The 27,509-nt window shown below is 42.7% G+C and overlaps 1 long non-coding RNA gene across 1 annotated transcript; it reads left to right on the forward strand.

Annotated features, from left to right (window-relative positions):
- The first annotated feature begins 4,866 nt into the window (after positions 1-4,866).
- On the forward strand, positions 4,867-26,995 carry LOC120995895. The gene is made up of 3 exons (XR_005777692.1): positions 4,867-5,006; positions 12,342-12,349; positions 26,985-26,995. It is a non-coding gene; the product is annotated as an uncharacterized LOC120995895 (long non-coding RNA).
- The last annotated feature ends 514 nt before the right edge of the window (positions 26,996-27,509 follow it).

Genomic DNA, 27,509 nt, shown 5'->3' on the forward strand with positions numbered 1-27,509 from the left:
AATAGCACTTCAATGATCCACAGCTGCAGATCGATCACAGAATGAAGTCTTTTGGAGGAGTTAATCTGCCTAATCTCGCCCTAACGTCGCAGCTGCAACCTCTCCCTATGCTTGAATCAGCAGAGTGAAGTGCAGCGCTACATGACCCAAGCTTATAAAGAGGCTGGGTCACATGCTGCACTGGCCAATCACAGCCATGCCAATAGTAGGCAAGGCTGTGATGGCCTCTTGGGGCAAGTAGTATGACGCTTGTTGATTGGCTGCTTTGCAGCCTTTCAAAAAGCGCCAAGAAAGCGCCGAACACCGAACCCGAACCCGGACTTTTACGAAAATGTTCGGGTTCGGGTCCGTGTCACGGACACCCCAAAATTCGGTACGAACCCGAACTATACAGTTCGGGTTCGCTCATCCCTATTAGAGACATCTATGAATAAGTTATGGTGACAAATATACAATATAAAGTGATTATAAAAGGGCCCAAGATGGACCAAAGAGATTTTTTACAGTCTAAAAGAAGTCCAGACAGAAAACAAAAAAAACAAAAAAGAACATGATCAATGAATCAAAATGACAATGCCTCTATTGACTTCAGTGGCTTCTTTTTTCTCTTTTTAATTTCTTATTTCTGTTCTGTTATAAATTTTTCTTCTTTCCTTTTTCCTCTTTCCATTTCTTCCTTCTCTATTCCTTTTGTTACATAATGTTCTATAGGCGATAGATGGATACTAATCTTCCTATTGGTTTCAGACCTTGTTTTATGCCCAATGTGCCCTATATACTGTTTTATGCCCAATGTGCCCTATATACAATATATATATTTTAATTTCATGTCAAACCTAAAAAACAAATGTGAAATAATAACTTGTAAACAAAAACAATAGGTATATACCAGAAGTACTAGTGATGAGCAAAGTTAATAAAATTTTGATTTTGCAGCTTCGTCGAATTTCTCAAAGAAATTAGATTAGTTACAAATTACTTTGTCGCAAATCACATTCCTTTGTAAAAACTGGGCACAATGACGGGAACAGCGATGGTGTCATTGAACCCCCTCAGATGCAGGTCAATAGAAACTTCTCCTCAAGTTTGGCCAGATTGGCATACTTTGGTGAAATTCTACTGCTCATGGCGCTCCCTATACACTGCAGGTCTTTCTAAATGAAGAGGAATTGTGGTGAAGTACATACCTGATAAGTTAAAGGGCAGTCTTCATAGCAAGATTATTTTTTTTTGTAGGAAGTACTGGCATGCGGCTATGCAGGGGGGGAATGGGGACCTAAAGTGGCCCTGGAAAAAAAAACTAAAAGTGGCCCCATGTTGTTGACGTATCCAAACTGACAGAAGGCGGGGCAACACAAGTGGGCAGGGTCAGCAATACCATGGAGCACAATGCTGTCCTATCAGAATCACATATTACAGTGCAGCACTATATAATCATAGCCATATATTGCCCCAAAAATTTGGCCCTCTGTGGTGGCCATCAATAGATGTCATTTTCTGTTCCCCTCATCCAGTTGTCTCTGCTTAAAGAGGACCTTTCACCACTCCTGATATGTTTGTTTCAATAGCTTCATGCATTCTCCATGTAATAACAATTCTGGACCATTTATTCTTATGGCTCTATGTTATGCCATTCCTTTATTATTTCTATTAGAAGTTACTGTATGAATGAATTGCTATTAGCCTCCAGTACGGGTACAGTGAGGTGGTAACCAGTTGGGGGGTGTACCTGCACAGACTCACTCTATGCAATCAGTGCTGTCATGTTCAGACTGGGCAGGGACATCCCCCCAACTTGTTACCTCCCCTCTGTACCCTAACTGAAGGCTAATTGCAATTGATTCATAACTTCTAGTGGAAATAATAAAGGAATTTTACAGCTTAGAGCCATAAGAATAGATGTTCCAGAATTGTTATTACATATAGAATGCAAGAAGCTATTAAAACAAGCATGTCAAGAGTGGTGAAAGGTCATAAAGGTCCTCTTTAAGATGTGCAGAAGGGGGATTAAGAGGTGAAGTGTGGGCCTTAGTTGAATTCAGGAGAGCATGTGCGGTTGCTGGCTGGGTACATGAGTAGGTTTAATTATTGCTGAGAGCTCATTATATACCCTGTTGCAGAGAGGAGGGGCTTGGGCAGCGTCCTGGGCATTGGCCCAATGGGAAATTTCCCTCTATGACCAATCCACCCCTGCGGCTATGCCATCCTTGTGGGGGATATTAAATTAGAGAAACTCATATTGTTGTGTTGTACTGGTATTGGTATTGGAACAAGAGCTGATAGCTTGCAGAGAATGCCTGTGGTGTCTTGGATATAACTGGGTCTCCTCACCAAAAGGTTTTAGAATATTCTCTATCCAACCTGAGATGTCTTTGGTTACGGTCCTAATATCTAATATGATTGGTCTGTCAGGTTTCCCTTCTTTATGTATTTTTAGTAGCATGCAAAAGGTCTCTATTTTATGACTATCCGGTATAAGATCGTACACTATAAAACAGAAGGCCGATACAACTGTGGGAAACCATTTATCTGGGCCAGGACACTCCATGAACGATTTAAAGGTTTTAATTTTGAAAGCAAATTTTAAGAATAGTAGAGACTGGAAAACTTGGGAATTTAAGATGATGACCAGTCATTTACCCAAGACCTAAATTTAAAGGAAATGTTTTACTAACATTTTTTTCTACCATTAAAATCAGATAGCGACACTTATCCTTTTTTCTAATTAGTTTTTATTTTCTGATTACAGATTTTTTTTCATTCCATTTCCTGAACATGATTATGGGTGCTGCCATCTTGCCTGGACAGCTTTTTTTTTAACAGCATTTACAAATCATTAACAAAATTGCTTTATGGCAGCCACACGGTCATTAGACACAATGGTCTCTTTCTACTGTTTGTGGCGTGTCCACATTTATTAATAGATAAACAATTCTATTAAGCCCTGAGTCACAAATTGGGGTGATACACCTGTCTCATTCTACTATCTATGGCGTGTCAACATTAATAGCTGTTAGCCAGTTACTGTGATTTAGTGTTACAGAGTTGTCTTTAACACCCTGTGGGCAGTGCAAATAAATTGATTCTTCACACAGCAGAGTTGCCCACATGTTGATCATCATTTTTTGTTGGAAAAATTATTCTTTTATCTGGCAAATTATTTTATTAACAAAAACATTGGCAAAAAGATTAGTCTTTTACCAAATAAATTAGTCTTTTACCAAATAAATTAGCCTGCTCCACTATTATAATTACCGTTCCCTATGACGAACGATGTTGAGCGTATATCCCACACCTGTCGGGTAGATATATGGTGATCCCTTCAGTGCAGCATGTTTGCAGCCCTGGACATATAAGTACATCACAGAACAGTTATCCCTCCAGGAAGTTGGACGCGGAACGCCTAGGGTCAAATAACTCCTTACAAATTAGGTTAAAAAAGGTTGCTAAATGGATCAAACATGGCAAATAGATTATTGCCATACGGGGCGAGAGTCTTTGGTTATCAAAATAAACTACACAAATCACAGCACCAACTCGACCCAAATTCATTGTTGCTAATACATTCTTTTAGCAAAAAAATTTGTTTGCGTCATTTTTGCAATCATTTTTGGTCGGAACTATGGCGGTATTACCAGAAAAATCGCACCACCTGGACTCAAATTCATCATTCCTAGATACCATGTTCTGTTATGGAAAATGTTATTCTTCATCACTCTGTGTGCGCTCCGTGGCCATATTGCGGACCGCATTTGTGGATCCTCAGTACACGGGCACCGTTCCGTGTGCATTACGCATCACGGATGCGGACCCATTCACTTCAATGGGTCCGCAAATCCGGAGATGCAGAATGGTGCGGAACGGAAGCACGGAACGGAACACTACGGAAGCACTATGGAGTGTTTCTGTTGAGTTTCATCCCGTAGTTCCGTTCCGCAAAAAGATAGAACATGTCCTATCTTTTTGCGAAACGGCCAGATCGCGGAGACATTAAAGTGAATGGGTCCGCGATCTGCTGCGGCTGCCCCACAGTGAGTGTTCGTGCATTTTGGCCCACAATTTGCGGGCCGCAGCACGACCATGGGGCGCACACATTCGTGTGCAAGAGGCCTGACAGCCACAAAAAATGTTAAACAAATTCTATGTCACTGTGCAGTGCAACAAAATTTTTGCCCATGTGGATCCCTTCATAAGATCTGGGATCCCTCCATACTATGAAATTAATGGTTTTATTTTGCTTTCAAAATGTATTTGGGTTAAAACCAGGTGGGCCGATCTTGCTGGATGGATTAAATATGGCAGTTGGATTATTGACATATGGGAGCAGTGTTGTGTGTTATTGGAATGAACCACACAAATCACTCCACCAACTTGACCCAAATTCATCGTAGCTAATACTTTCTTTTAGTCAGGGTTTGGTCAGTGTTTTGCATCAGTATTTGATTAGAATTTGTAAGCCAAAAGCAGGAGTGTGTTCAAAACACAGATGAGATGCAAATAATTCTATTAAATTTTCTCTGTTTTGGACCAGTTTTTGACTTGCAATTACTGACCAAATACTCATGCAAAACACTGACAAAATACTGACCATGTGAAAGAGCCTTTATGGATGCTCAAAATATAGAACTTTTTTGTTGTTGTTTTATGTTGTTTTATGTCTGACAGATCAGAATAACGGAAACAGTGATAAACAGTAATGTTAACACAGCCTTACTGCCACTGCCGCTGTCCCCCCTCCCCACTCTGTTACAGTTACTGCCACTGCCGCTGTCCCCCCTCCTTACTCTGTTACAGTAACTTCCACTGGTACCACTGATGCCATGTCCTCACTCTGTTATGGGGCCACTATTATTATGGTTATTGCCCCCCGACACCAGATGTTTTCATCCGCGTTCAGCAAGAAGCAGCAGTGGCAGTGCGGGGACCGGGGTAAGTATATTCCATGTGGGGTACCTGGCACATGAGGGGCCATTTTATATTCTTGGAGAACCCATTTAACTATGAATGTTGGCGCACTAGAACGTAATGCACTCTCCCTGAACTGTCCTTGCCGTTTAAATTCCGAGCCTTCACACTGAGATTAGGACACCAAGTGTGATGTATATAATTAGGCACAGTGGCCTGGGTATACCAGATTTATCATTATTTGTGACAAATTATTCCAGAACTAATCAAATTTCATAAAAAACTTCAGTTAATTGTCCGAATCAAATTTTTCAAAACTTTGCTCATCTCTAATAACAATAATTATATAGATATTTGATGCCTTTTTTTGCATCAAAAATATATACAAACAGTAGAAAATGTACATTATCGATTGAGTTAACATCATCTGACAGCAACACATCAGTCAGTTTCAGCAAAAGCCATCAGAGTCTCTATCTGAAAAACATTTCTATGCAAAGCATCCTTCCATAGATGAACTTCAACTGCTAGCTGAAAATTTCCAGCTTTTATACCATTTAAACAAAGAGCTTCACCCCCTGGTGGAATGTAGCCAGCTTATGCAGTCTATAACGGTCATTGTGTATTGTGTATCCTGTTTATCTGTTATTATTTCACACCTTGGAGTGGCAAATTCTCAAATCTGCAATTAATGAAAATCCTAAAATAATCTTGGTAGACAATGCAAACTTGCACAAACATTTCATTTTTAGGACAAATAAGAGGGACAATACCTTGCACATATATTTCAGACATGTCTCTTTGTTCAAACTATCAAATAACAATGGACACTGTCTAGCACAAACATTTTAGACACGTCTTCAATTTATTTATAGGTCAGGATAGTTTTATCAGCCACAGTGAAGTCTGTATGATCAGAGACTCCATCTTCACACTTTAAAAGATTACAAACTTTCAAGCACCACTGTGTATAGATGTGACAATTTTTTGAGGGGTCAGCATGAAAAAATACAGCAATTCCTCAACTTTTGTTTGGGTTTTGTTTCTGTAACATTCACAGTGTGGTAGAAATTACATAACTGTATGCTGCTAGTCACTCCTATTGTGATGATATTAAATTTATATAGTGTTTTTATCTTTTTCTATTTTTGCAGAATAAAAGTTTTTGAAAATCATTTATTTTTGTGTCATTTTATTCAAGTTATATTTGTTGTAGTTGTAGTTTTAATTGGTACCATTTCGAAGTACAGTACATATGACTTTTTATCACATTCTATTATTTTCTTTGTGATGTGCAATGAACAAAAACAGCAAGTTCACATTTTTTTTATTAATAACAAGTCTTTAGGATGATCACCATATGTAATCATTTTATTATGAGTACAAATCGTTTCACCAATTATGTTAGCAATATATATATATTTTTATTTAGTTATTTTTTATGAATGTAAAGGTTTTGTAATTCAAAAAAGGGCTCTATATTATTTTTTACATTTTTCCAAACTTTTTTTTCTGATCTTTCTTTTAAATCCCTATAAGCTAGGATCCTCTGGTTGCCCATATACTTTAATGGTATTTTATGCTAGTTACAGTAGATCTGATCTGTAAATCTAAATCTCACTGCCTTTGAGGCTTTGCCTTTGGTAGACTTAAAGGCCATTGTTAAAGGGGTATTCAGGTTCCCAGAATTGGGTCTGCTTTGAAAGCATTGTGCAAGTTTAACAAATGTCTAATATATTGTAACAAACATTTTTGCCCTGTTCTCTAATAATATCTACTTACTTCTTAGTCTCCCTGTGCCTTGTTAACACTTCTGCATCCCTTAGTTATGACCTGTCTGCTCTCTCTTGCGGCTAGTCGATCATACTCAGTTTCTCTGTTCTGTGTCTAGTGTCTCGCACCTAGAACTAGTTCTGGTCAGGGCTTCTCTGCTCTGAACTTCCTGTCTGCTGAGAAAGGTAGTTGTCTACTGATTTCACAAGGCCTGTAAGGGAGCTATGCTCTACGTCACCTGAATAAACCTAACATATAGCAGTAAGCTTAGGTTTGTTGTAGCTTTTTCAGTTTTTTTTTCCAGCTTGCCTGTGTAGATCTTGCTCAGTGTCAATTGGTCTTTAACCTATTTGCTTCATCTGTTACTTGCTGTTTCAAACTACTTTCTGCGTCTGTGTTTTTGATACTGGTATGTTTCTACCTTCTATATAGCTGTATGTCAGTATTTGTCTGTTTCTGTATTACTGTGTGTCTGTCAATCTGTCTGAGCCTATCTGTCTGCAAATCTTACAGTGTGTCTGTATGTTTTTCACTATGTATCTCTCACTATTTTCCACATCTGTCTGTATGTATTGTTTTGTATTTATCAAACCATCACATGAAAGAGGATGCTCTCTCCAATGTGTGTTTCAAGAAAGAGAAGCAGACCTGGAAAAAGTGGGGTGCACTTCAGAGGCTGATGTGTATCAGACTACCACATACACACCAATGCTACCGGAGTTGAAAAAAGTTACATAACTGCAATAACGCTTTAAGCCCCTGTCTGCAATGACAGACACTTGGCACCATGGAATGATGACATCTCCCTCTCTCTAACTACTTAGATGCTGCAGAATCTAAGTGGTTAAATCATAAAAATTGGAGATATCAACTGTATAATACAGCCAATTTCTGCAGGTGCTAGTGCAGGCACAACTCTTGCATCTGTGCCATCACTACGCATCAGCAGTACAAGATGAGCAATAACCACTAGTGTTGATCGAGCACCAAAGTGCTTGGGTGCTTGAGTAGAACACTTTGGGATGCTCGGGTGATCTACAGAGCACCCAAGCACAATGGAAGTCAATGGTAGAACACGAGCATTAAACCAGGCACCCCCTGCTCTGAAGAGGGGAGGGTGTCTGGTTCATAGGAAAAGGTCAGAAATTGATGGAAACACCACTGAAATGGTTCGGGAACAGCATGGGGAGAATGTCTGGATATATCTTGGACTCCCAGGTCGCTGCTGGGAACGATGTTGTCCAAGTAGTATGCCACTTTTACAGACTGACAATAATACGCAGTCGCACCAAACCGAAGATAAAATCGATTTTAGAGGAAATATTGTTAGGAAATTCATTCAACATTCTTTCCTGCATATATTTACTTATATATAAAGTGCAAATGCTGCCAAAAATTACAAGAAAGAGGCACTCCGATACAACCTGTATATAACATGAAGGAGGGCCTCATTCACATTGTGGTACAATTGTTCAGGTAGTGGGACTCCTACACTCATAAAGCCTATGCACTACGTGAAAGGGCTGACAAAAATTACAAGGAACTGGCACTCCAATACACTCTTCATTACATATAAAGGAAGGCTTCATACAAACCCTTGAAAAATTATGATTGATGGCCTGCTGGTGACCCTCAAAAACATTAGGAGCAAGGGCCTGCTGGTGACCCTCTAAAACATTAGGGGCGAGGGCCTGCTGCCGATGTAACCATCTAAAAAATTAGGGGTGAGGGTCTGCTGCTGAGCTGACCATCTAAAACATTAGGGGCAAGAGCATGCTGCTGATCTGACCTTCTAAAACATTAGGGGTCAGGGTCTGCTGCTGAGCTGACCATCTAAAACATTAGGTGTGAGAGTCTGCTGGTGAGCTGGCCATCTAAAAAAATAGGGGTGAGGGTCTGCTGCTGATCTGACCTTCTAAAACATTAGGTGTGAGAGTCTGCTGCTGAGCTGGCCATCTAAAACATTAGGGGCGAAGGCCTGCTGCTGATCTGACCATCTAAAACATTAGGGGCAAAGGCCTGCTGCTGATCTGACCATCTAAAAAATTAGGGGAGAGGGTCTGCTGCTGAGCTGACCATCTAAAAGATTAGGGGTGAGGGTCTGCTGCTGATCTGACCTTCTAAAACATTAGAGGTGAGGGTCTGCTGCTGAGCTGACCATCTAAAACATTAGGGGCAACGGCCTGCTGCTGATCTGACTAGCTAAAAAATTTGGGGTGAGGGTCTGCTGCTGAGCTGACCATTTAAAAAATTTGGGGTGAGGGTCTGCTGCTCATCTGACCTTCTAAAACATTAGACGTCTGTCGGGCAAATAGTGTCGCCGCTGAATGTCAGCAAGGCGAGCCATGGCCGTGTAAGATCTTCTAAAATGGCCAGAGATTTTCCTGGCCTGCCGCAAGATGTCCTGGACCCCAGGGTATTTGGCAACGAATCGCTGCACAACTAAGTTAAGGACATGTGCCATGCACGGCAAGCGTGTCATTTTCCCCTTTTCAGCGCGCTCAGCAGATTGGCACCATTGTCGCACACCACTTTACCAACTGTCAAATTGAGTGAGGTTAGTCACTGATCGGCCTGTGACCGCAGAGCTGAAAGCAGAGCAAGACCGGTGTTGCTCTTGGCTTCCAGGCACAACAGCCATTGCACAGCATGGCAACGTCTCACCTGGCATGTTGAATAGGTTCTAGGGAGCTGGGGGGGTGCAGCGGAAGAAGCGGTAGCAGTGGAAAAGGAGGAGTCAGCCAAGGAAGAGACTGAGGATGAAGTAGGAGGAGGAGAAGAAGAGGCAGGCGAACATGCAATTTGTGGCGGTAACACCAAATCCACACGGGTGCCACGGGTTGCATGCTTCACAGCCGTCAGAAGGTTCACCCAGTGGGCAGTAAAAGTTATGTAACTTCCCTGCCCGTGTTTGCTAGACCACGTGTCTGTGGTCAGATGTATCTTGGCACCGACACTGTGTGCCAGAGATACATTCACTTGCCGCTGAACATGGCCATATAGCTCTGGGATGCCCTTCTGGGAGAAATATTTCCTTCCGTGGACCTTCCATTGTGGTGTGCCAATGGCCACAAATTTTCTAAAGGCCTCCGAGTCCACCAGTTTATATGGTAGTAGTTGGCGGGCTAGCAGTTCCGACAAGCCAGCGGTCAGCCGTTGGGCAAGAGGGTTATCCAGCGTCATCAATTTTTTACGTTCAAACATTTGGGCCACGGAAGCCTGCCTTTTGCAAGATGAAAGCGACGACGGCATGGTGGAAAGTGGAGTGGTGGACAAATGGGAGGAGAGAGGGGAAGGAGAAAAAGCAGAATGTGGAGCGCCAGGAGTGTGGCTTTGTGGGTTCTGACGGTGTTGCTCCCGCTGGGCTCGGTGTTGCGAGGCCAGGTGCCTTCTTAAGGCGATCGTCCCTAGGTGAGTGTTGGGCTTACCGAGACTTATGCGTTGACAGCACAGGCTGCAGATGGCAACTCTATTGTCAGCAGCTGACACGTAAAAGAAGCCCACACTGTGGAGCCATGTGCCGGCATCCTTGGAGCGCCAGATGTGATTGTGTATGGTGGATGGGTCGCTCCAGAAACATTTGCAGTCTGCTTTTTGCCTCCTGTGCACTGTGAGTTCTGCCTGCTTGTCCTCCTTCACCTCCCTATCTGCTGCTCTGTCTCTCCCTCTAAATTCCCCTCCTCTTCCTCTGTTGTGGGCACCCACACAACGTCCATTGACAATTCATCATCGTCACCTTCACCACCACTGATATTAGAGATCTCGGAGTAGGCAGCAATAGCGGGGACCACCCTCCTTGGTCTGATCTGGGTACTGTCGTCAGACCGCTGGGTTGCGGCCATTGCTATAGTCCCTATAGAAGAGCATTGTATGTGAAAGCAGGTATATAGAACCCCTTAATGAGTATTTGCTGAAAGCTGGTATATCAAACCCCTTAATCAGTTTATTTTGGGGCAACAGGTATATCACACCAGTTGCAATTAGTTATTCCAAATGCACTATATAGAAATTATATTATAGGTATATCACACCCCTGCCTCAATCAGTTTTTTGGGGGGCAACTGGTATATCACACCAGTTGCAATCAGTTGTGACAAAAGCGTTTGTCCCTCTGTATAGCTGCGGTATCTCCGCAGAACCGCACACAAATGCTGCACAATACAAATGCAGCATATAGAAAATATATCATAGGTATATCACACCCTTGCCTCAATCAGTTTTTTGGGGGGGCAACTAGTATATCACACCAGTTGCATTTAGTTGCTCCAATAGCGTTTGTCCCTCTGAACCGCACACAACTGCTGCACAATACAAATGCACTATAATATACTTTCTATGTTAGAAATTATATTATAGGTATAGCAGACTCCTCAGTATGTCACACCTATCGATATCACACCTATACCAGTCCTTAAAAGGACTTTTGTGGCCCTATTAGCTAGCGTTTGGTGTCTCTAACAGTCTGTCCCTGCACCACACAGCAACCTCTCTCTACACTGGCAAAAGACTGAATGTAAAATGTAAGCCAGATCAGGTTTATTTATAGGGTAGGGGGGGTGTCCGTGTGCTGAAACGTATCAATTGGATGTCCTGTCCCACCTGGTTAATGTGTCATGGGTCAAAGTTCTCACAATGTAAAAAAAATATGGCGCCGGCGGACATAGCCATATGTTCGCATGTTCGAGTGAAGGAGGAGGTGGAGGAGGAGAAGGGTGGTCCGTTGGACATCCACTGCCATCAGGCGGCGGAAAGCCTCATTGTCTATAAGTCTAAATGGCAACATTTCCAGGGGCAGCAATTTGGAAAGGTTCACATTTAGTGCTATGGCCTGTGGGTGGGTGGCTGGGTATTTGCGCTTTCGTTCAAAGGCCTGGGGACACCTGTACGCTGCGCTGGCACACAGAAGTGGATGTGCTAGCTGATGGTGCTTTGAAGGTCTAGGTGCAGGACGGGAGGCATCCGGGCCTGCGTCTTGGACAGGAGATTGGCCAGCATGTAACACAGAGGAAGAGGAGGCAGTGTTGTCACCCGCAGACACTGATTGTGGACCCAGATGTTCAGCCCACCTATTAGAGTGCTTTGATGCCATGTGGCAGATCATACTCATGGTGGTCAGGTTGCTAGTGTTCGCGCCCCTGCTCATTTTGATACAGCACAGGTTGCAAATAACAATTCTTTTATCATCTGCACTTTCCTCAAAAAAGCGCCAGCCCTCGGAACACCCACCCCTTGGCAAGGGAGATTGCCGCAAGGCGGTGCTCCGGGCAATAGTTGTGGGCCTGTTTGGTGTGGCCTCCTTCTCCCTTTTGCCACCCCAGTACCTCTTACAGCCTGTTGCGGTGCTGCATATCCCTCCCACTCTGTACTGCTCTTCTCACTCAGCTTGCCACCTTCCAGGTTGGGTCAGTGATTTCATCGTCCACCACCTTTCCTCACTCTGGTCATACTTCTGACTTGTTGACCTAACAAGAACCTTACTTATTGACAACTGTGTCTGATCCTCATCATGACCTCTTGAGACACTAATTGCAGTTGACTTATTGCCAACTGTGTCTCATCATCATCATCACCATCACCATCATCCACCTCTTGAAACACTAATTGCCGTTCCCCAATTTCATCTTTTTCTGACTGTGGATGCTCAAGAGTTTGGGTAATCAAAGAACAAGATGTCCTCACGTACCTCTTCAAGCGAGCTTGGCGAAAGGGCCAAATCAAGGAATGGTGATGAAAAGAGATCATTGGAATATCTGAGTGTGGGATCACTTGCTTGCCAAGACTCTCCATGGTGGGAGGTAGTGATGTCGCGAACATAAAATTTTCAGTTCGCGAACAGCGAACGCGAACTTCCGCAAATGTTCGCGAACTGGCGAACCGGGCGAACCGCCATAGACTTCAATAGACAGGCGAATTTTAAAACCCACAGGGACTCTTTCTGGCCACAATAGTGATGAGAAAGTTGTTTCAAGGGGTCTAACACCTGGACTGTGGCATGCCGGAGGGGGATCTATGGCAAAACTCCCATGGAAAATTACGTAGTGGACGCAGAGTCGGGTTTTAATCCATAAAGGGCATAAATCAACTAACATTCCTAAATTGTTTGGAATAACGTGCTTTAAAACATCCAGTGTGTGTATACGATCAGGTATGATGTTGTATCGATCAGGTAGTGTAAGGGTTACGCCCGCATCACAGACATTGACAGACCAAACTCCCCTTTTAATGCACCGCAAACAGTTCATTTGCACAACCGCAAACTCCCCATTTGCACAAGGTTGGATACCAAGCTAGCCACGTCCCGGTGATGTCATTGAAGGTTTCTTCCTCCACCCAGCCACGTACAACACCAAGGGTCCCCGAAAGGTCAATTGAATTGATTTTTCGAACGGGGAGATGGTTAAAAAAACGCTGGCTCCCTCCCCTTTGTTTTTATCCACGGTGACTGCGTCTGCGCCGTGCAATTTACTGTCACACCCGATATGAGTGGTATTTTCTGTAGTACTATTCTCATCAGTTTAATCCCTCTAACGTCCCCGACTCCCCAATCTGGGGGCCATTTATTAAACAGATTTTTCGGACGGGGAGATGGTTAAAAAAACGCTGGCTCCCTCCACTCTGTTTTAATCCACGGTGACTGCGTCTGCGCCGTGCAATTTACTGTCACACCCGATATGAGTGGTATTTTCTGTAGTACTATTCTCATCAGTTTAATCCCTCTAACGTCCCCAATCTGGGTGCCATTTATTGAATAGATTTTTCGAACGGGGAGATGGTATCAGTGGTTGGCACTGGCAGTGGGCACACTACAGTCAGTAGAAGCGGGCCTGACACACACTGGCAGCAGGCAAGCAACTGAAATTACACTAAAGTGTAAAAATTAAATGCCTTATTTATCGGCAAGCTACTGTGCCACCCGGTATGAGTGGTTGGCACTGGCAGTGGGCACACTACAGTCAGTGGAAGAGGGCCTGACACACACTGGCAGCAGGCAAGCAACTGAATTTAGACTACTGTCTAAAAATTAAATGCCTTATTTATCGGCAAGCTACTGTGCCACCCGGTATCAGTGGTTGGCACTGGCAGTGGGCACACTACAGTCAGTTGAAGTCGGCCTGACACACACTAGCAGCAGGCAAGCAGCTGAAATTACATTAAAGTGTAAAAATTAAATGCCTTTTTTAAGCAAAGTCCTGTGCCAGCCGGTATGAGTGGTGGGCACTGGCAGTGGGCACACTACAGTCAGTGGAAGTCAGCCTGACACACACTGGCAGGCAACTAACCTTAGATTAAAGTGTAAAAATTAAGTGCCTATTTTTTAAGCAAAGTCCTGTGCCACTCGGTATGACAGGGGTGGGCACTGGCAGTGGGCACACTACAGTCAGTTGAAGTCGGCCTGACACACACTAGCAGCAGGCAAGCAGCTGAAATTACACTAAAGTGTAAAAATTAAATGCCTTTTTTATGCAAAGTCCTGTGCCAGCCGGTATGAGTGGTGGGCACTGGCAGTGGGCACACTACAGTCAGTGGAAGTCAGCCTGACACACACTGGCAGGCAACTAACCTTAGATTAAAGTGTAAAAATTAAGTGCCTATTTTTTAAGCAAAGTCCTGTGCCACTCGGTATGACAGGGGTGGGCACTGGCAGTGGGCACACTACAGTCAGTTGAAGTCGGCCTGACACACACTAGCAGCAGGCAAGCAGCTGAAATTACATTAAAGTGTAAAAATTAAATGCCTTTTTTAAGCAAAGTCCTGTGCCAGCCGGTATGAGTGGTGGGCACTGGCAGTGGGCACACTACAGTCAGTGGAAGTCAGCCTGACACACACTGGCAGGCAACTAACCTTAGATTAAAGTGTAAAAATTAAGTGCCTATTTTTTAAGCAAAGTCCTGTGCCACTCGGTATGACAGGGGTGGGCACTGGCAGTGGGCACACTACAGTCAGTTGAAGTCGGCCTGACACACACTAGCAGCAGGCAAGCAGCTGAAATTACACTAAAGTGTAAAAATTAAATGCCTTTTTTAAGCAAAGTCCTTTGCCAGCCGGTATGAGTGGTGGGCACTGGCAGTGGGCACACTACAGTCAGTGGAAGTCAGCCTGACACACACTGGCAGGCAACTAACCTTAGATTAAAGTGTAAAAATTAAGTGCCTATTTTTTAAGCAAAGTCCTGTGCCACTCGGTATGACAGGGGTGGGCACTGGCAGTGGGCACACTACAGTCAGTTGAAGTCGGCCTGACACACACTAGCAGCAGGCAAGCAGCTGAAATTACATTAAAGTGTAAAAATTAAATGCCTTTTTTAAGCAAAGTCCTGTGCCAGCCGGTATGAGTGGTGGGCACTGGCAGTGGGCACACTACAGTCAGTGGAAGTCAGCCTGACACACACTGGCAGGCAACTAACCTTAGATTAAAGTGTAAAAATTAAGTGCCTATTTTTTAAGCAAAGTCCTGTGCCACTCGGTATGACAGGGGTGGGCACTGGCAGTGGGCACACTACAGTCAGTTGAAGTCGGCCTGACACACACTAGCAGCAGGCAAGCAGCTGAAATTACACTAAAGTGTAAAAATTAAATGCCTTTTTTAAGCAAAGTCCTGTGCCAGCCGGTATGAGTGGTGGGCACTGGCAGTGGGCACACTACAGTCAGTGGAAGTCAGCCTGACACACACTGGCAGGCAACTAACCTTAGATTAAAGTGTAAAAATTAAGTGCCTATTTTTTAAGCAAAGTCCTGTGCCACTCGGTATGACAGGGGTGGGCACTGGCAGTGGGCACACTACAGTCAGTTGAAGTCGGCCTGACACACACTAGCAGCAGGCAAGCAGCTGAAATTACATTAAAGTGTAAAAATTAAATGCCTTTTTTAAGCAAAGTCCTGTGCCAGCCGGTATGAGTGGTGGGCACTGGCAGTGGGCACACTACAGTCAGTGGAAGTCAGCCTGACACACACTGGCAGGCAACTAACCTTAGATTAAAGTGTAAAAATTAAGTGCCTATTTTTTAAGCAAAGTCCTGTGCCACTCGGTATGACAGGGGTGGGCACTGGCAGTGGGCACACTACAGTCAGTTGAAGTCGGCCTGACACACACTAGCAGCAGGCAAGCAGCTGAAATTACACTAAAGTGTAAAAATTAAATGCCTTTTTTATGCAAAGTCCTGTGCCAGCCGGTATGAGTGGTGGGCACTGGCAGTGGGCACACTACAGTCAGTGGAAGTCAGCCTGACACACACTGGCAGGCAACTAACCTTAGATTAAAGTGTAAAAATTAAGTGCCTATTTTTTAAGCAAAGTCCTGTGCCACTCGGTATGACAGGGGTGGGCACTGGCAGTGGGCACACTACAGTCAGTTGAAGTCGGCCTGACACACACTAGCAGCAGGCAAGCAGCTGAAATTACATTAAAGTGTAAAAATTAAATGCCTTTTTTAAGCAAAGTCCTGTGCCAGCCGGTATGAGTGGTGGGCACTGGCAGTGGGCACACTACAGTCAGTGGAAGTCAGCCTGACACACACTGGCAGGCAACTAACCTTAGATTAAAGTGTAAAAATTAAGTGCCTATTTTTTAAGCAAAGTCCTGTGCCACTCGGTATGACAGGGGTGGGCACTGGCAGTGGGCACACTACAGTCAGTTGAAGTCGGCCTGACACACACTAGCAGCAGGCAAGCAGCTGAAATTACACTAAAGTGTAAAAATTAAATGCCTTTTTTAAGCAAAGTCCTGTGCCAGCCGGTATGAGTGGTGGGCACTGGCAGTGGGCACACTACAGTCAGTGGAAGTCAGCCTGACACACACTGGCAGGCAACTAACCTTAGATTAAAGTGTAAAAATTAAGTGCCTATTTTTTAAGCAAAGTCCTGTGCCACTCGGTATGACAGGGGTGGGCACTGGCAGTGGGCACACTACAGTCAGTTGAAGTCGGCCTGACACACACTAGCAGCAGGCAAGCAGCTGAAATTACATTAAAGTGTAAAAATTAAATGCCTTTTTTAAGCAAAGTCCTGTGCCAGCCGGTATGAGTGGTGGGCACTGGCAGTGGGCACACTACAGTCAGTGGAAGTCAGCCTGACACACACTGGCAGGCAACTAACCTTAGATTAAAGTGTAAAAATTAAGTGCCTATTTTTTAAGCAAAGTCCTGTGCCACTCGGTATGACAGGGGTGGGCACTGGCAGTGGGCACACTACAGTCAGTTGAAGTCGGCCTGACACACACTAGCAGCAGGCAAGCAGCTGAAATTACACTAAAGTGTAAAAATTAAATGCCTTTTTTAAGCAAAGTCCTGTGCCAGCCGGTATGAGTGGTGGGCACTGGCAGTGGGCACACTACAGTCAGTGGAAGTCAGCCTGACACACACTGGCAGGCAACTAACCTTAGATTAAAGTGTAAAAATTAAGTGCCTATTTTTTAAGCAAAGTCCTGTGCCACTCGGTATGACAGGGGTGGGCACTGGCAGTGGGCACACTACAGTCAGTTGAAGTCGGCCTGACACACACTAGCAGCAGGCAAGCAGCTGAAATTACATTAAAGTGTAAAAATTAAATGCCTTTTTTAAGCAAAGTCCTGTGCCAGCCGGTATGAGTGGTGGGCACTGGCAGTGGGCACACTACAGTCAGTGGAAGTCAGCCTGACACACACTGGCAGGCAACTAACCTTAGATTAAAGTGTAAAAATTAAGTGCCTATTTTTTAAGCAAAGTCCTGTGCCACTCGGTATGACAGGGGTGGGCACTGGCAGTGGGCACACTACAGTCAGTTGAAGTCGGCCTGACACACACTAGCAGCAGGCAAGCAGCTGAAATTACACTAAAGTGTAAAAATTAAATGCCTTTTTTATGCAAAGTCCTGTGCCAGCCGGTATGAGTGGTGGGCACTAGCAGTGGGCACACTACAGTCAGTGGAAGTCAGCCTGACACACACTGGCAGGCAACTAACCTTAGATTAAAGTGTAAAAATTAAGTGCCTATTTTTTAAGCAAAGTCCTGTGCCACTCGGTATGACAGGGGTGGGCACTGGCAGTGGGCACACTACAGTCAGTTGAAGTCGGCCTGACACACACTAGCAGCAGGCAAGCAGCTGAAATTACATTAAAGTGTAAAAATTAAATGCCTTTTTTAAGCAAAGTCCTGTGCCAGCCGGTATGAGTGGTGGGCACTGGCAGTGGGCACACTACAGTCAGTGGAAGTCAGCCTGACACACACTGGCAGGCAACTAACCTTAGATTAAAGTGTAAAAATTAAGTGCCTATTTTTTAAGCAAAGTCCTGTGCCACTCGGTATGACAGGGGTGGGCACTGGCAGTGGGCACACTACAGTCAGTTGAAGTCGGCCTGACACACACTAGCAGCAGGCAAGCAGCTGAAATTACATTAAAGTGTAAAAATTAAATGCCTTTTTTAAGCAAAGTCCTGTGCCAGCCGGTATGAGTGGTGGGCACTGGCAGTGGGCACACTACAGTCAGTGGAAGTCAGCCTGACACACACTGGCAGGCAACTAACCTTAGATTAAAGTGTAAAAATTAAGTGCCTATTTTTTAAGCAAAGTCCTGTGCCACTCGGGATGACAGGGGTGGGCACTGGCAGTGGGCACACTACAGTCAGTTGAAGTCGGCCTGACACACACTGGCAGGCAACTAACCTTAGATTAAAGTGTAAAAATGAAGTGCCTTTTTTTTAAGCAAAGTCCTGTGCCACACGGGATGACAGGGGTGGGCACTGGCAGTGGGCACACTACAGTCAGTTGAAGTCGGCCTGACACACACTAGCAGCAGGCAAGCAGCTGAAATTACACTAAAGTGTAAAAATTAAATGCCTTTTTTATGCAAAGTCCTGTGCCAGCCGGTATGAGTGGTTGGCACTGGCAGTGGGCACACTACAGTCAGTGGAAGTCAGCCTGACACACACTGGCAGGCAACTAACCTTAGATTAAAGTGTAAAAATTAAGTGCCTTTTTTTAAGCAAAGTCCTGTGCCACACGGAATGACAGGGGTGAGCACTGGCAGTGGGCACACTACAGTCTGTGGGCCTGCAGCTCCTCACACACAGGCAGGCCAGGCAACTGCAATATGTATATAAAGGAAAAAAAAAAAGCAGACTAATGTTGCAGCCCTAAAAAGGGCTTTTTGGGGTGCTGTCAGGACGCTGTCCTTACAGCAGAGATCAGATGAGTCTTTCAGGACTGGAGTGGACACTGAATTCACTAGCCTAGCTATCGATTTCCCAATTAAATCAGCAGCAGTTACAGTCTCCCTCCTCTCACTAAGACTGCAGCTTCAGAATGAATCTAAAATGGATGCTGTGCAGGAGGTGGGAGGGTCTGGGAGGGAGGGTATGCTGCTGATTGGCTGGAATGTGTCTGCTGACTGTGAGGTACAGGGTCAAAGTTTGCTCAATGATGATGTATAGGGGGCGGACCGAACATCGCATGTGTTCGCCCGGCAGAGGCGAACGCGAACAAGCTATGTTCGCCGGGAACTGTTCGCCGTCGGATAGTTCGGGCCATCTCTAGTGGGAGGAAGGAGGATCAGAGTGAGGATTTTGTTGACCAGACTTTTGGCTACTGAGACTGTACTTTGTGGAAGACAGGGTGGTGCTTAACTGACTGGAAGCATTATCTGCTGCAATCCAACCTACCACCTGGTCACACTGGTGTGAATTCGAGAGTGGTGTCCTGTGCCGCCCTTCAAACTGGGACATGAAGCTAGGACTTTCCCTTACCTTGCTGCTCGCCTTGAGCATATTAAATAGTATATATGATTGCAAGTATGTCACACGTACAGTAGTGCATGTTTTGTAAGTGTATGCGCAAAATAATTTAACTGAATGTCACAAATATTTGGAATGCACAAACGTTATACAGGAGATGTTTGCAGGTAATGTCACTGTCACCAGCGGTGAAAATATTAAACTGAATGTCACTGATATTTAGGATGCGCAAACACTATACAGGACATGTGACATCGCGGTAATGTCGCTGTCACCAGCGGCGAAAATATTAAACTGAATCTCACTGATATTTAGGATGCGCAAACGTTATACAGGAGATATAGCGTAGGTAATGACGGTGTAACCAGCGGCAAAAATATTAAACTGAATGTCACTGATATTTAGGATGTGCATACGTTATACAGGAGATGTAGTGCAGGTAATGTCGCTGACACCAGCAGCGAAAATATTTAAATGAATGTCACTGATATTTAGGATGTGCAAAAGTTATATATGAGATGTAGCGCAGGTAATGTCGCTGTCACCAGCAGCAAAAATATTAAACTGAATGTCACTGATATTTAGGATATGCAAACGTTATACAGGAGATATAGCTCAGGTAATGTCGCTGTCACTAGCTGCAAAAAAATTTAACTGAATAACACTTATATTTAGGATGCGCAAACGTTATACTGATATTTAGGATGCGCAAACGTTATACAGGAGATGTAGCGCAGGTGATGTTGCTGTCACCAGCGGAGAAAATATTAAACTGAATGTCACTGATATTTTGGATGTGCAAACGTTATACAGGAGATGTAGCTCAGGTAATGTCGCTGTCACCAGCGGCAAAATTTTTTAACTTAATGTCACTTATATTTAGGATGCGCAAACGTTATACAGGAGATATAGCGTAGGTAATGTCGGTGTAACCAGCGGCAAAAATATTAAACTGAATGTCACTGATATTTTGGATGTGCAAACGTTATACAGGAGATATAGCGTAGGTAATGTCGCTGTCACCAGTGGTGAAAATATTAAATTGAATGTCACTGATATTTAGGATGTGCAAACGTTATACAGGAGATGTAGCTCAGGTAATGTCGCTGTCACCAGCGGCAAAAAAATTTAACTGAATAACACTTATATTTAGGATGCGCAAACGTTATACTGATATTTACAATGTGCAAACATTATACAGGAGATGTAGCGCAGGTAATGTCGCTGTAACCAGCGGCGAAAATATTAAACTGAATGTCACTGATATTTAGGATGCGCAAACGTTATACAGGAGATTTAACGCAGGTAATGTCGCAGTCACTAGCAGCAAAATAATAAAAATACATTTCAATAATATTTAGGATGCGCAAACATTATACAGGAGATGTAGCTCACGTAATTTCGCTATCGCCAGCGGCAACATTTTTTAACTGAACGTCACTTATATTTTGGATGCACAAACGTTGTACAGGAGAAATAGCGCAGGTAATGTCGGTGTAACCAGCGGCGAAAATATTAATAATGTTTAGGATGCGCAAACATTATACAGGAGATGTAGCTCAGGTAATGTCGCTGTCACCAGCGGCAAAAAAATTAAACTGAATGTTACTGATATTTAGAATGTGCAAAAGTTATATATGAGATGTAGCGCAGGTAATGTCGCTGTCACCAGCGGCAAAAATATTAAACTGAATGTCACTGATATTTTGGATGTGCAAACGTTATACAGGAGATGTAGCACAGGTAATGTCGCTGTCACCAGGGACGAAAATATTAAACTGAATGTCACTGATATTTCAGATGCGCAAGCGTTATACTAGAGATGTAGCGCATGTAATGTCGCTGTCACCAGCGGCAAAACAATTGCACTTAATTTCACACCGCAAATGTAACGCAACAGATGTAGCAGAGGTTGTGTCACTGTCTGCAGTGGCCAAACAGTTGCATGCAATTTAGCGCAGGTTGCGCTGATAATATATATGGCAGCCAGATAAACAATAGTCCTTAAAAGGACTTTTGGGTTTCTAACAGCATTCACCAGTAAACCCTGCCTAAAAAAAAAATAAACTATTCCTGTCCCTACACTATCTGTCCCTTCTGCTGTAGCTTCCCCTGACTAAGACTGATCCGAACCACGTGTCATCGGGTGCTATATAGCATCCGATGATGCGTTCTGGCCAGCCAATCACTGTAATGCCAGTAACCAACATTGCTACGGCATTACAGTAAGTGCCAGTACCTCCGCGCAAGTTTATTGGCTGGGTAGCAGCCAACAAACGTGCAGGGAGGAGACTCGAGCATCGCGATGTGCCGAGCATCGCAATGCTTGAATAAAAAAGTGTTCAGCCGAGCATGCTCGACCAACACTAATAGCCACCTTTCAACCACAGCATACTATTATGATGCAAACTGGGTGCTTTCCTTAAGAGGTTAACTTTACAGACAGCACAATCCACAAGATTACATGCACCTGAACGCATTCCGAGCACATTCCTTTGAACTTCAGCTGTGGCTTGATAAAGTCAGTCAGTAGCACTGTAGCACTACAAAAGGTCTCCCTATAGCCCAGGCCTCTATCATGTGGCTCAGCACTGGTAGGCCCCATTCACAGGACTGTATTGTTCGCCCGCATCCATTTTTGGGAATTGGATGTGGACCCATTCATTTCAATTGGTCTGCAAAACATGCAGACATCACACCGTGTGCTGTCTGCATCTGTATGCCTGTTCCGCATAGGACATGTCCTATTCTTGTCCATTTTGTGGACAGGAAAAGGCACTGTAATAATGGATCCATAAAGAAAATGTATGTAACACGTCATCTGTAGTTTTTGTGAACTGCTAAAAACATACGGTCGTGTGAATGCACTATTATTCTGTGGGCACTGTGGCTCTGGATTCAAAATTGACCAAGGGCAACATCTACGTGGAGATTGTATGTTCTTCCTGTGTTTTTGAGGGTTTCTTTTGTTTACTTTGGTTTCCTCCCATGCTCCAAAAACATACTGATAGGATAATTTGAAATGTAAATTGTGAGTACCATTAGGGATGTGGTGGCTGATGAAATATGTAGTCACTACTGTATATAAATGAATGAAATAACAGTCCTTCATCAATCAGCGAGGTGCCAGTGGGTCTGGATATAAAAAGGGCTTACTCCTTGTATAATGAAGTATTAGGGCCTTTTCCTACATAGTTTATGTTTAAATTCCTCAAATAATCTCAGGAATAGTTTTTCAGCCTCTGTATTTAACAAAAACGTTGAGGGAAAACCTTGAAAATGGACCAAAAATGTTATTAGGAAGTTGCATGCCATATAAATAAAACTGGTCATCTCAAGGAACTAATTTAAAAAGTTTAATTTTTAAGCGACATTCTTGATAATGAACTGCCTGCAAATTACTTTTCTCCTGGAAGCTTGTGAAGGAGATTCAGCAACTATCATTTAAGTATGTAAGCTTTTGAAATCCTGTCTAATACCACCCATTCATTGAGGCTAGTTAAATACAAGCAGCTCCTACAGCAGTTTATTTGTTGAATTGTAGGTGTGAAGCCTTTAAATAGATTACATATCATTTTCATCATTGCCTGTCTTCTCGCTGATGCATAGTTTGCATAATTCATTAACTTAATTGACCTTCTATTTAATTGTTTAGCTATCATGTTCATGTTATTTAGTGGTGCAGAAATGCTACACATTTATGATGACATACGGCTGGCTAAGGTAATATTTGGGCTGTAACTGAATTGATGCATTGTTCAGAATAAAGGGTTAAAATTCCCATGCATTTGAGGTTTAATACAAACAGTTCACAAAACATCACATGTTGTTACTCTGATAGAAGAACAGATTGCAAAGGGATTAAAGGGAAAAGCATTCCAAGGAAGATTTAAAAGCAAAATCTGTTCTAAATTCTAGTCAGATTACCACTGCGTGTTCTTTGATTATTGTACAACTATCAGAAAATAAGATAGATGCAAAATCGGTAATAAGCTGGCGCTTACTATAAAACACAGGTGCCACAACTTTACAAGTTGACCCACCTGGAAAAATAATATGATATTGTAATAATGTTGAAAATAATTATATCCAACATGGAGAGGGGATAGAATATGTCTTCAGTTTTCATACAATTGCTGAAATTATAACATGTTTGTTTCCACCTATGTTTTCTCTTTAAACAGAATAAAAACAAGTTTAAATACATACATAAAACTTGTGGAAGGAAGATTGTTTCCCAACTACTTACCATTCCATTGCTCCTCTGAATCAGGGCTATGCTCATCTAACTGGTGGTGGGCTCTTTCGCTGATGTCTCAACCGGATATGCTACTATGTGTTTCTGTTCAGCTGTATGGTGTACATTCAGCTGAAAATGAAGGCATAGGACTATATCCAGCAGAGACATTACCAGAAGAGGCCAGTCAGGTGGTGCTCGGAGTACAGCCCAGAGTGTGTAATTGGTGGCACAATGGAATGCTAAGTAGTTGTGAAACAAATTTGGTTCTTCAGGTTGTGTGAAAGCTAGAATTTAGCAAAATCAAAGCCCTGGAGAGCCCTGCTAAAGTAAAAAAAAACAAAAAAAAAAAAACATGTTTTCACCCATTAATCTGCACTCAATACCCCATAATGAGGATTTGGGAATATTTAGCAAAGCCATTAAAAAGGAAAAGCTAAAATTTGCATGGGCATAAACAGTGATGAGTGAATTATAAAAAAAATTTGATAAGGCCGCTTCGCCGAATTTTACAAAAAAAAATCTTTGTAAGTAGTGAGTGCAATGACAGGGAGCGGTGATTGTGCCGCCTCCCATCATTGTAACCCTCATATGCCAAGGCATCTGACAGCAAAATGACAGTGTATTTCCTGTACATAAAATTTTTTAAGGGATTTCAATTATGTTTTCGGGCAAACCATCAATGTGTGGTGTATCACCATTGCCAACTTGGATCAACCAATTGCTGAATTCAGTGTCAATTGAACGGATATTGTTAGTAAGGTTAAATATTTGGAAGTTTTGACACAGTTTATTATACTTTATACATGCTTCTACAATTTTTGTCCGGTCGCCATGAGGAACCACTGGAAGTGTTTGCCGAAAAACTCCACCAAGTAATAAAACTTTTCCTCCAAAGGGTTTGTGGATATCCATTATTTCTTTTAGCACTTTGTCGACCACTGTAAGAGCAATACACGGGGCCATTGTACACTCATCCCAAATGAGTACTGTAGATGATCTAAAATTTTCGGCATCAGCAGAATTGAGAAACATATTTGATATTGAGTTCTCAACTATCGGAACAAGTAAGTTGAACTGAGAGTGGTATGTTCTTCCACCCTCAAGAAGATTGGCTGCTATACCTGTTGAGGCTACAGGGAGTGCAATGTTACCTTCTCCACGAACTGTGCTCAGTAGGGTTTTGTAAAGATACGTTTTACCACTACCTCCTGGACCATCCAAGAAAAAACTACTGTTGCAAAGGTTGTCATTTTTACTTGCAGACAATATTTTTTCTAAAGCTGTTTTTTGTTCTCTGTTTAATGTTTTCTCCCTTTCTTCACATATGCATTTTTGTAATTCCTTGTCATACATATTCCAAAGTGGATCAGTATTTGGCATTGTGGAAGGCAATCCAAAATCTTCACAGTTTTTGCCATGTAGTACCAGAATGTTGGCTATTTCTTTAAGTGCGATCTTACGACAAATTGTACAATCATCATTGTGTTGTTTATGTTTGTGAACTAAATCTTAAATGAGATATTGCTCATATTTTAGAAAAAGTGCATTCATATTTTGTAATGATGCAAAAACACAGATATATGCAGATAATTCCGTAAGTCGTTTATGCATTGTAAAGTGGACAGCATCTTCCAGAGTGTTCTCCCACATCATCATTAATAAGTCCTTTTCCCTTTGCAGCCTCTTGGAAAGTGGGATAGACATTTCCATGTACTGTCCTCAGATCTTCAAAGGATACTGCACCAGCCACATGCAGCAATAGTAGACGCAGACAGTAACGCTCTGTATCTGATGCTAAATTGACAGAATACATTTGTCCAATAATATTTTCTGCACCACGTTGACGCAATTTCCAACAACAATTTTGAATGTCAGAATATAAGGAATGTCCGAATATAATATATTCTTTGCTTCCTCTTTTTGTTGATTCAATTTGAACCAAGCTGTCAATTGAGTATCACGGTTTAAAGCTCTCTGTACCGCTTTGGTAATGTTATTTGGGTTGAAAAAAAACTGATTGTTCTTCAGGCAGATGCACCGCTAATCTATGGAAGGTATGGGATTGATAATGCATTTCAAACCCATGCAAACACCATGCTGCTTCTGGAGCACTGACAAACCTAGAATTAATAATGGTGTTTATTTCATCATGATTCAAAGTACCTTGTTCTTGAATGACAACATTTGCACAATCATGACCTTTGTACACATATTTAAAAAGGTATTTGACGCTTTTCACTGATGCTCAAACTTCCACATTAATGTGGCAATTGTACTTCAACGCTAAGTAAGGATTATATGGTACAACCCAAGAATTATCAATATTCTTTCCGTTAAGAATCATAGTTTGGCCTGTATTTCTTCTCTTGCACTTTGGATAGCCATTGCTGTTAGCAATAGTTTTTTGTTGGAATTCCTTTGGAAAATCCTTACATTTGTCATTTGTCATACATGGAGAATTAGGATTGAGTGCTCCACATGGTCCATGAATCATATGCTTTGTTACAATTGCATGTAAGTGAGGAGTGATTTCTATGTTAGGGATTTCAGCAGAGACAATTTTATCCATCAGTTCTTCATTTTTTGGTTTACAGCTTTTTTTGCTGTATGTGAGCATGTGGTAAACCTCTCTTTTGAAATTATATCACGTAGACCATTGCTTTTGTGACTCCAAAAATATGAGTTTTACTGATGTCATCAATTAGAGCTTTAAGTTTTAATTGAAATACTCTTGCAACTAAATGTGGTTGTCCATCAACAGTTTCTCCATATTGTAGGTGATGTACAATCTCTTCCCATTTGGGATTGCATGTCATTGTAATAAAAAGATCTGGTTTTCCATATTTTCTGACAATTGCCATAGCATCTTGATAATTTTGTTGCATGGTTCTGTGGCTCCCTGCAAATGAAGAAAGCAAAATATACATTTTTCCAGGACTCAAGCCTGCTTCATTGACTTTATTAAGTAAATGATCCATTAATCCAGAGTATTTTTCAACAAGCACTTTTCCCCCACTTTTGCCTCTTATGGGGCGAAAAATATGGTATGTATCAGCACATTAAACATTATACAACAGCCTGATTACATCAGTGGGAGTACTCACCGATAATTCCACTATAAGTCCAGGAATACCTCAGAGCTCCACTGAATGCTGCTTGCCAGATCCAAAAGCGGTCACGAAATGGAGGATGGAAAGTTCCAGGTTAAAGGTTACTGTCTCTCTCTCTGTGAAAATTACCACTTCTTGTCAAGTCCTGGCATAATAATAACTAACTCTGACCACTAGATGGCAGCAACGTCAAATTAACATCACAGTATAATCTATAACAGTACATTACATACAGTCGTGGCCAAAAGTTTTGAGAATGACACAAATATTAGTTTTCACAAAGTTTGCTGCTAAACTGCTTTTAGATGTTTGTTTGAGTTGTTTCTGTGATGTAGTGAAATATAATTACACGCACTTCATACGTTTCAAAGGCTTTTATCGACAATTACATGACATTTATGCAAAGAGTCAGTATTTGCAGTGTTGGCCCTTCTTTTTCAGGACCTCTGCAATTCGACTGGGCATGCTCTCAATCAACTTCTGGGCCAATTCCTGACTGATAGCAACCCATTCTTTCATAATCACTTCTTGGAGTTTGTCAGAATTAGTGGGTTTTTGTTTGTCCACCCGCCTCTTGAGGATTGACCACAAGTTCTCAATGGGATTAAGATCTGGGGAGTTTCCAGGCCATAGACCCAAAATGTCAACGTTTTGGTCCCCGAGCCACTTAGTTATCACTTTTGCCTTATGGCACGGTGCTCCATCGTGGTGGAAAATGCATTGTTCTTCACCAAACTATTGTTGGATTGTTGGAAGAAGTTACTGTTGGAGGGTGTTTTG

This window comes from Bufo bufo, chromosome 3 (assembly GCF_905171765.1).
Source record: "Bufo bufo chromosome 3, aBufBuf1.1, whole genome shotgun sequence".
NCBI classification, from domain to species: domain Eukaryota; kingdom Metazoa; phylum Chordata; class Amphibia; order Anura; family Bufonidae; genus Bufo; species Bufo bufo.